The sequence below is a fragment of the Elephantulus edwardii genome, unplaced genomic scaffold (assembly GCF_000299155.1).
Source record: "Elephantulus edwardii isolate Elephantulus edwardi_28Jun2011 unplaced genomic scaffold, EleEdw1.0 scaffold00118, whole genome shotgun sequence".
NCBI lineage: Eukaryota > Metazoa > Chordata > Mammalia > Macroscelidea > Macroscelididae > Elephantulus > Elephantulus edwardii.
Genome location: NW_006399868.1, coordinates 107,322 through 117,777, shown reverse-complemented (window position 1 = coordinate 117,777; position 10,456 = coordinate 107,322).

Sequence of the window (10,456 nt, the reverse complement as noted above, 5' to 3'; positions counted from 1 at the left end):
TGCATTCATCTTGCACCAAGAGGGATCCTATTTCCAGGAATATTTTGGAAAGATGTAAAGAAATATCACTTTTTTGTGATGGATAAGATTTATGAAACATCTTTTCAGATGTGAGGTTGAGCTATTGAGAAACTAAAGGAAATATTCAGAAGCCAGAAGAGCTGACAGCTCCTCAGGGACAAGGAAGCCAGTGAGTTGGTTGGCCTTTGCCCTTTAGAGGGTGAGTCCCTTGTCACCTGGAGCCTCTATCTTAAAGGATCATGCACAAGTGAACTGGACACAAAGGCTGGAGCGAAATAGGAGACAGTGTGGATTGGAGGGCCCAGTTCAATGCCTGGATATCCTAACTGTGACATGTTCCATGAATGAATTGGAGGAAACACCCAGAGTCAAGACACTGGCATTGCAAACCTGACTTCAAACTACTGGGACCTGAAAGAATCCTGTGATGGGAAAGTAGTTTTAATATGATCTCTGACAGATGGTGGTGGTGTTAGGCGCCAGTGAGTCGACTACAACTATAAATAGTCCTGTAAACAACAGATCTGAGCCCTGACCTACCCTGTCCCGTCCTCACGTTCACTGACTTCCTCCAGCCCATTGTTACAGTCACTGTGTCAATTCATCTTGGTTTTTTCCCTTTTCTTTTCCTTTTATTTTCTTATTGTGTGTGTGTGTGTACCATCAAATCGGATCTGACTGGCACAGGAAGAGATTGCCCCTCCTTCTCCAGCAGAGCATCTGGTGGATTCGAACTGCATACCTCTGGGATTACAGTGCAGCCATCCAACTTGTTGAGAGTTTCCTCTCTTTCTCAGACCCTCCACTTCTCCCAGCATGCTGTCCTTTTCCAAGGACTGATCCTTCCCAACAACATGTCCAAAGAATGTGAGATGAAGTTTCCCCAGCCTTGTCTCTAAGAAGCTCTGTGCTCGCACTTCCTCCAAGAGAGCCCTGATCTTTGCTCACTCACCCGAGTGGACACGTGGGCTGTGTTCTGTCTCATTCACCTCCTCTCCTTCATTGACAGACAAGCTTCAGAGCTTAACACCCCTTAGCCGTTGAGTGATTCTGAGACCTGTGACTGTTGTTATTGTTGTTGGTAGGTGTTGCAAGGTGTCATCAGGTCACCTCCCACTCATAGCAGTGCTGTGTACAGTCGCCCGGTCCTGAACCAGCTGCCTAATCTGTGTTGTACTTGGGTCCATTATCGCAATGACTGTCACTGCATCTCCTCGAGGGTCTTCCTCTTCTCAGTGACCCTCTACTTGACCCCGCAGGGGGCTTCCTCACGGGACTGGTCCCTTCTGATAACATGCCCGAAGCTTCTCATAGTCTCTGATCCTAAGAACTAGATGCACTTCTGCCAGCATACACACATCAGTCCTTCTACATCTGTCTGTCCTTCCACATGTGTCTGTCATGGTATGTTCCGTATTCGTCCTGATACCACAATTCGAAGGCATGGATTCTTCCGTTTTCCTTGTTCTTTGTAAGAAGGAGTTACCAATGACTAGCGTAATATCTCTAATCTTCACGTACTTCTGGTCTAAAAATCAAATACTTATTTCAAATGATGCCATATGAAGATGTTAAAGTGAAATCCTTTAACACAGCACCTGATCCACAATATGAACTTTCCTCGTCTTGGGTAGAAGGCTTGAAAATGCCAAGCTTGTCATCTTACAACTGTGTAACTTCTGGCAAGAACGTGAACCTCTCAGAATCTCGATTCTATCATCTGTGAAATGGGGAAACTGGCTTATTTAACAGAGTTGCTGTGAGTCATAACATACTAAGTAGCACATCCAGTGTGTGGACCTTCCTTTCTCTCCCCCTTTCCCTTCTCCAGTGTCATCTGCACTTCCTCCTCGACTCAGCAGATGGAGCAATTGACTCACACCTGAATCGTTCCCACCAAGAGACACTTCCCCTGGGCTGCTTCTGTCCAAGTGTGTGTCCCTTCTCACTCCAGTTAAAGAAAAGCAGCAGGAGCGTAGAAAGGGAAGGGTGGTAATAGCTGTGTCACTGAGGTGTCACTTAAACATTGACAGCCTCAGGAAGGGCTAGTGCTTGGGAAAAAGACTGAGAATAGTAGAGGGTCGGAGAACGAGAGGATGATCCTCAACCAAATGTATTGACATATTGATTGTAACGATGGTCACTAACCTGATAGAGACTATGAGAATGGCGTAGGGCCGGGGAAGCTGATGTTGTCCACAGGGCTGCTATGAGTCCTAGTCAACTGGATGATATTTGAAAGCTACAACTATTGGTGTGTCCTCGCTCCAGCTGCCGCTATGCTTGTATCAATAGCATAATCTTCTCTTGCTTCTAATAGATTAGCATCACCATTTATACTTTTTTAATTAATTTTAATGAACATTTACAGAGATTTTGGATTTCCATTCATTCATTGTTGCCTTTTTCTTCCTGCCCGCCCCTCCCCCACAGTTCACTCTTCTCTTTGAAAAGTAAAAGAAAAATTCTTTCTTTGGTATAGAATACCCCTCTTACCCCCAATACACTCTACTATGCAACCTTCATTCTGGACTCTTGTCATAACCATAATACCCAATCATATATCGCTTTTAAACAGTTCTCTCCCTCATCTGATTCAATGTAGTGTACATAATTTACCCAATCTTTCTCAGTCCCACCCCAACCCTGATGTCAGTCCCATTCTACAACAGTGGCACTATGCAGTATTTGTCCTTTTGTGACTGAGATACTTCACTCAGCATAATGTCCTCCAGGGTCACTCATTTTGAATAATATTGCATGAGTTCCTTGTTTTTCACGGCAGTATAATATTCCATTGTGTGAATATACTAGAGCTTCTCTATCCATTCCTTTGTTGATGGGCATTTAGGTTGTTTCCAACTCTTTGCTATTGTGAACAAAGCCACAATAAACATGGGTGTGCATCATTTATACATTTAAAAAAAATTAGACGGCCTATTATTCTCATTCAAGGCAGATAAGCCCCATACGTGCTGGTCTCCGCAGACTCTCAGGCACGTGTCAGAATCACTTCTTCAAGGGTCGTGTTCTTGTCAGAGTGATAATAATGTTCCGTCAGTAAGAACTTGCATAATTAATTACCTGGGTTACATTAGGATTTTACGGTTTGAGAATGAAAATTTCTTGGCATTCTCTCTCTCCCTCTTTGGAAAGCTGATGTTCTAGTTTTAATTTCACTGTCATTAAGCCACTCTGACTTTGTAAACGCTGTTAGGACATTGTAAAACTGCCCACCATGTTCCCTCACAAGGGGTTCCAACCACTGTCCCTGTGTTACCAGGATTCTGTAGCCTCTGCTCCACCACAGTTCTCTCTAGATTGGATCTAAGTCTGGGTCATGTTTCCTACCAATCCTCAGAGTTAGACGAGCTTTTATCCAGAATTTTCTAGAATCAATTCTCAAAAAAGCGTGACCTGGTCAGCCCTCGCTCGTCCAGGGCAGTGGAATTGTGAGGACTGCCCCATAAGGAGTTGTGCTACTAACTCAAAAGCGATTTGGTTTGCATCACCAGAGGCTCTGAGGAGGGAAACAGGAGGAATCTCCTCCTGTGAACTTGACAGCATCTGAACGCCTCCTGGTGGGTCAACTCAGTGGCAAAGAGAGGGAGAGCGGGAAGGCAGGGGGAGAGAGGAAGAAGGAGAGGAGGAGAGAGAGGAGAGGAGGAGAAAAGGAGGGGGAGAAGGAGGGAGGTGAGGGAGAAAGGGAGGAAGGAGGGAGAGAGGGAGGGAAGGGGAGGAGGAGAGGAGGAGAAGGAGGGAGAGGGAGAGGAGAGGGAAAGAGGGGTAGGGGAGAAAGGGTGGGGAGGGAGAAAGGGAGGAAGGAAAGAGGAAAGGAAGGGGAGGAGGAAAGGGGGAGAAGAAGGCAGAGGGGGAGGGAGGAGAAGAAGGAGGGGAAGGGAGAGGAGAGGGAAGGAGGAGAGGGGAGGGGAGGGGAGAAGGAGGGAGAGAAGGAGGGGAGGGAAGGGAGGGAGGGAAGGGGAAGAGGAGAGGAGAAGAAGGAAGGGAAGGAGAAAGGGGAAAAGGGAGAGGGAGAGGGAATATAAGTATAATCTTTCCCAATTCACATGTAATTACTGTATAATAAAACCATAAACAATAGTTTCTTTGAGTCCAACTTCTCCATCCTTGTGATTCCTCCGCTCCCTGCCACGCGTTTCCTAAACAACCTCTAGGAGGCAGTGTTGTCACAGTTGAGATCACTAGGGCACAAGACCAGGAATGGGGTGAAGCTTGGAGGGTGCAGGAGCTGTTTCCCAGAATTTGTTAAGCATCTGTCTCTCCAAGTGAAGACCTAACACTTTTTCCAACTGAGTTCCGAGACCTTTTCACGCGTTGTCCCAGATTTGATAACAACAGAGTAGATAGAGTGGCCCCAGTTTCCTGGATCAAGATGGAACCACACTGCAGTCTCCCGATTCATCCTGGGAAGCAGTGCAAAGAACAGCAGGAGGATTCCTGGAATTACCATCCACTGTTTCCCCCAAGTACCCAACCAAGGTAAGCCTGGGAGCAAGCTGATGCCCAGACCGCCAGGAGGTGAGTTCTACACCAGCCTCTCAGTTTATCTGGGAATTTGGGTGTCAGGCATCTAATTGAATATCTAGTTATATGATAGTTGGTTCACAATTCTTTTGGTTTTGATCCTCATTGTAAAACATCTCTAAAATGTGTTAAGTTCCATTTTCACCACAATAACAATAGTTTAGTTAGCTGACAAGATTGTTCTTACTCCTTCTCTTCTTTCTCCTTTCTTTCCTTTATTTTCTAATTTTCTATGGCAGTATTGTGATATTTTTTAAATCATAGAAAAATCTATTTTGAGGCAAGCCCTGGTGGCCTAGTGGCAAGAAGCTGTACTCCTGTACCAGTCAGATGTGATCTGACAGTAAACACACACACACACACACACACACAAATAATAAATAAAAAAAGAATAATCTATTTTGCAAACACAAGACATCTTCAACAGTCTTGGTACTTCTCCATTTCAGGCCAACCATCTTTCTCCATAAGAGATCATGGGTTTCATGGGGCCATCTGCTCTCTTGCCCAGCTTCCAGCTTTTCAAAGTATACAAGTTGTGGGCAGGAGGAAGGGGGGATCCTGCTGAGAGGGAGACCCCGTGTTCACTTTGTTGGGTGCTGTCTGACCTCTCCAGTGTCTGTTGTGTGGTTTCAAGGAAGGTCCTTACATTTGGCATTTGCAGAATGCTCCATTAGAGGCAAGGAAAGGAAGTTATTGGAAGGGATTGGAAAAGCATTCTAATCATTAGATTAATACCATACATGCCATAAACAGATAAAAAGAAAATCCAAGTACAGTTGTTGTTAGGTGCTATGGCAACGCTCTGTAACACAGAATGAAATGTCCCCAACGCTGCACCATCTTCACATCATTGCTGTGTTTGAGCCCATTGTTACAACCACTGTGTTGATCCGTCTCATTAACAAAGAACTATACAGAACACTTTATTCTAGGGCACAATTCAACATTACAGGCTGTTAACGTTTCTCTGTTCTCAACAGCCATTGTCTTCATCCAGTAAAATTACAACTCCAGACTCTAAACAGCCAAGCTTCTAGTTAAATAAACCCATGATTTCACTTAGGTTTCAGAAGAAATTGACCAGCAGTGAATTGTAGATTCAGGATGAGTTTCGAGTTTCATATTAAAAACAAACAAACAAACAAACATAAAAAACCAAACACAAATACAGAAATCTGGAGACTGATATCCATTTACAAAGAGAGACACTTGCAAGTCAATTATTATTTACAGTCCCCCCTCCCAATTTTCAGTGAGTCTTCAAGTATTAGGAAGTCAGCTGTTGTACTGTCCTGTCCTGTTCTATTCTGTCTTAGTCCCACATAAGTCCCTACAGTTAAAAAAAAATTGAACACTCAGCTACTAACTGAAATGTTGGCTGTTCAAATCCCCCCACAGGCACCTTCAAGAAAAGTTCTGGCAGCCTACATCCTAAAGGTATCAGCCACTGAAAATCCTACAGGTCATAATCAAACTCGTCAGTTTGACAGCAACTAGTTGTGGTAGCCCTGGTAACACAGTGAGGAACATGTCAGTCTGCTAACTAGAAAGTCAGCAGTTCAAATCCATAAGCTGCACTACAGAAGAAAGAGAGCAGTCTCTTCCTATACAAATTTACGGCCTCAAGAAATGAAAAAAGAGGTCACTATGAGTTGGAATCAACTCAAAGGCAGTGGGTTTGTCTGGGTTTTGTTTTGGGGTGTGGTTGTTTTGTCATCTCCAAAGAAAAGGAAAAGGTGACAGGGAATGCTTAGCTTCTTGCCCAGTCACTAGGTTTAAAAAAACAAAAACAGGGGGAGCTCTGGTGGCCTACTGGCAAGAAGCTGCACTGCAATCCCAGAGGTGCACTGTTTGAAACCACCAGATGCTCTGCCGAGGAAGGAGGAACAATCTCCTCCTGTACCAGTCAGATCTGATTTGGTGGTACACACACACAAAATAATAAAATTTTTTAAAAAACTGGATGGAGATTGGGATGCCTTGGTAGCATCAGATTAAAGCAAGGGGATGCTATCTCCACGTGAGAAAGATGTGACAAACTGTTTCTTTAGAGATTTACTGCCTTGAAAAAACTATGAGACAGAACTCAAAGGCAGGGTTTAGTTGGAAGCTGGCTGAAACCCCAGAGGAATTGGAGGGAGATGTGACCCTGTGGACGGATACCTGATGACCAGATGGGGTGATAGGCAAAACCCCAAAGATATGTTACCCTGAGTTGGGTTGGGGAAAGCTTTTTCTATGATAGAATATCTGGCTACTTTTGCGTGAAATTTGAATTCCCACTTGGAATCAGAACACAACTGTTTGCACACACAGCTTTCTGCACTAGAATAACAAGCCCTCCTCTGGGCAGCCTCCTACCTCCACTTTATGGAACAGAAAAACAGCCCTCTGTGGTCTTGTGGCCCTGCCCCCCCCTTGAGAAACTCCTTTCTCTCTGTCCCTGTTTTCCCTCCTTTATGTACATTTCGTTCCCACAGGCTTTCTTTATCAATATTTCAATTGGTCGCCGCTGACCTACACTTGAATCCAAATATTTGCGCTATTCAGTGTGAATTGTTCATTCAGCCAAGTGCTCGATTATGTCTGTGGTCCTTTGAGCAAACTGAATGGGCTACTTGACTAGGTAATGCCGATAGCGCCCGGTCATTAGTAGTGTTTGTTGGAACTGACCAGATACAGAAGGGGAGGAAGGAGAGAGAAAAGGCGTCTGTGTTCCATTTTTCTTTCCAGCACAGCCTTGGTGAAGAACGTGAAATCGTGTGCTTTCCACCACGTAATTAGAAGCTGGACCCCCTGGCTTAGTGGGAAGCAGAGGGGTCAGGAACGAAAGAGGATGGGTGTCCTTTGAGGACCCGTAGCTATCTTCTTGCCCAGCAAACTCTCTTGGCAGATTCTCATGGTGGTTTTTATCGTGCCTGGCCTCCTTTGCCCCATTGCTTAGATCAAGACATGAGAAATCCCATGGGATTCTGCACTTCGCTTACCCTCGATTAACAGGATTCCCTGCCCTGGAGTGCTACTGTCCATTTTCAAGCTGACCTTTCACTCACAGCATCCAGGGTCCCGTGACAGCACTGACAATAGAATGTGCGAAACCAGAATCCATTCATGATGATTATTCCTTGATGGCTACAAGGTTGTGCTCAAGAGAAACCCTGCATGGGGAAGAAGAGCCAAAATTCTTCACTCAACCGACAAAACCAGTATTGACTCCAAGGGTTTTGCTAGACATAAGTCAGAGCAGCTTTGAAGTAGAGATTAATTTGGCCAACATTCAAGGGCAGGAATTGAAGGGGGAGGGAGGAGAGAGGATAAAAGAAGGGAAGAGAAGAGAGAAAAAGGGGGAGGAGGGAGGGGGAGAGAGTCTCAGAGAGGTAGAACATATGAGAGAAGGCTGACCTGTACACTGTGGGAAAGGTAGAGATGAAAACATTCTGGTGGCATCATGTATAGCGTGTTATGTTGTTAACCAAAAGATTGGCAGTTCAAATCCACCAGCCTCATCTCAGAGAAAAGATGTGCAGTCTTCTGCCTTAAAGATTTTGAAATCCTGTGAAGCGTCACATTGGATCAGAATTGATTTCATGGCAGTGGGCTTAGTTCTCAACCTTCATGGAAGCATCTTGCTCCCTCAGAGCTGAGTCCAAACTGCTGATCTTTCAGTTTGATGTTGTTGTTATTGTTGTTGTTGTTAGGTGTCGCCAAGGCAAGCACAGCTCATAGTGACCCCGTGAACAAAAGATCTGAGCTCTGTTCTATCCTGCACCATTCTCACACTTCCTGATATGCAAGAGCCCATTGCAGCAGTCACCATATTAACCCGCCTGGTTGGGGGTCTTCCTTTCCTTCATCAACTCTCCACCCTCCCCAGCATCATGTCCCTCTCCAAGAAATAGCCCCTCCTAGCAACATGTCCAAAGTATGTAAGGCAAAGCCTCCTCATTCTTGCTTCCGAAGAGCACTCTGGCTGCACCCTCTCCAAGACATTATCTATTTGTTCTCTTGGTTGTCCATGGGTTTTTCAATGCCCTTTTCCAACACCGCAGCTCAAAGGCATCAATCCTTTTTCTGCCATCCTTATTCATTGTCCAGGTCTCGGATGCATAGCCAATAATCAGAAAGACTAGGTGCTAAATTAGATGTACCTTAGTCTTCAAACTGACATCACTACTCCTCAATAATTTGGAAAGGTTCTTAACTTCAATTTGATAATCATTTCTCAAGAGTCTAGCCTGGTATGGTGGGGAAGGTGACATTATTGATACTCTTGTGTTGGGTTGATATGTTTAGAACACAGTAAACATAGGTGCTGCACGCACAAGGCTCGTTAGATGCCGACGAGTTGAGTACAACCCATAGTGACCCTGTGAACAACAGTTCTGAGCCCTGTCCCACCCTGTGCCTCCGTCACCATCTCTAACACACGCAAGCCATTGCTGAAGTCACTGTGTCACTCCGCCTGGTTGAGAGTCTTCCTCTTTTTCACTCTCCCTCCACCTTTCCAACCACGAGAACCTCTAGCAAATAACCTCTCTAGTAGTAGCATAAAGTATGTGAGACGAAGCTTTATCATCCTTGCCTCTACAGAGCGCTCTACCTACTCCTCCTCTAAGACCTACCTGGTAATTTTTTTGGCTAGTTTGTATTCTCCTACACCACCACAGTTTAAAGATATCAAGCCTTCTTCAGCCATCCTTATTTGTTGTCCAGCTCTCAGATGCATAGCAAGTGATTGAAAAGACCATGGCCTGAATAAGTTGCACCTTAGTCCTCAAAGTGACAAGATTGCTCCTCAAAAATTTGGAGGAGTCCCTGGCTACAGAATTCCCCAGTGTAGTATGTCTTCAGATCCCCTCTGGTATCAAGGGTGTTGACTGTGGATCCAAGTAAAATGAAATCACTAACCGTCTCAATCTTTTTCTCCATTTATCTTGATGTTGTCTGTGGGTCCAGTGGTGAGGATTTTTGTTCTTTGGATGTTGCAGTGCAATCCAGATTGAATGCTGCAAGAGATTTGCAGCACAACTCCTTACCACTAGGTCACCAGAGCTCTTTGCCCAAGGTAGAGGTGGGATCTTTAAGCAGATCTTCATGATCCCCAAGTCTTGCTGAAACCAGGCTGAGGTTTAAAAATAAATCACATTTTGTCAGTCTTTTATATATGTTTCTATTTATGTTTCACTGATGAAAAAATTTTAGGAAAAAGTTAAATATTTGCAAATTATATGGTGGCATTCCATGAACTTGAGACATCAATATATGCCATTTAGCAATAGATTTATGTAAGGATAGGTGATAGGTAGATAAGTAGGTAGATGATAGATAGATAGATAGATAGATAGATAGATAGATAGATGATAGACAGATAGATAGATAGATAGATAGATAGATAGATAGATAGATATAAAAAATATTCTCTCTTCATTTTACACTCTTATTTCTTTCCTCTTCCTTTTTCCTCCTCTTTCTTACAGAAAGAATCCTGCTGTTGTAGTGTGTAATTTACCAGGCTGTTAATAAAAAAGCTAGTTATTCAAATTCATTAGTCATTTCTCCAGAGAAAGATGGACAGTCTCCCCCCATGCAATTTGCAGCTCTGGAGCACTGTGCAGGGTTGCTGGGAATCAGAATCTATTCCACAGCAATGGAGTTTCTCCTTTATCACCGGAGCTCAATGACTGAATATTATTTTGCAGCTCTGAGCACCTTTTCCGTCCACGCGTGGCTCACTGACACTTTATGAACCACATAAATGCATACATGTACATGAGTCTTTATTTCTGTCACCCATCTGTCAGTTTGCTATGCTGTGGTAGCTTATGCGTTTCTTTGGTACTGGAAGCTGTGCCTCTGATATTTAAAACACCAACAGGATCATCCATGG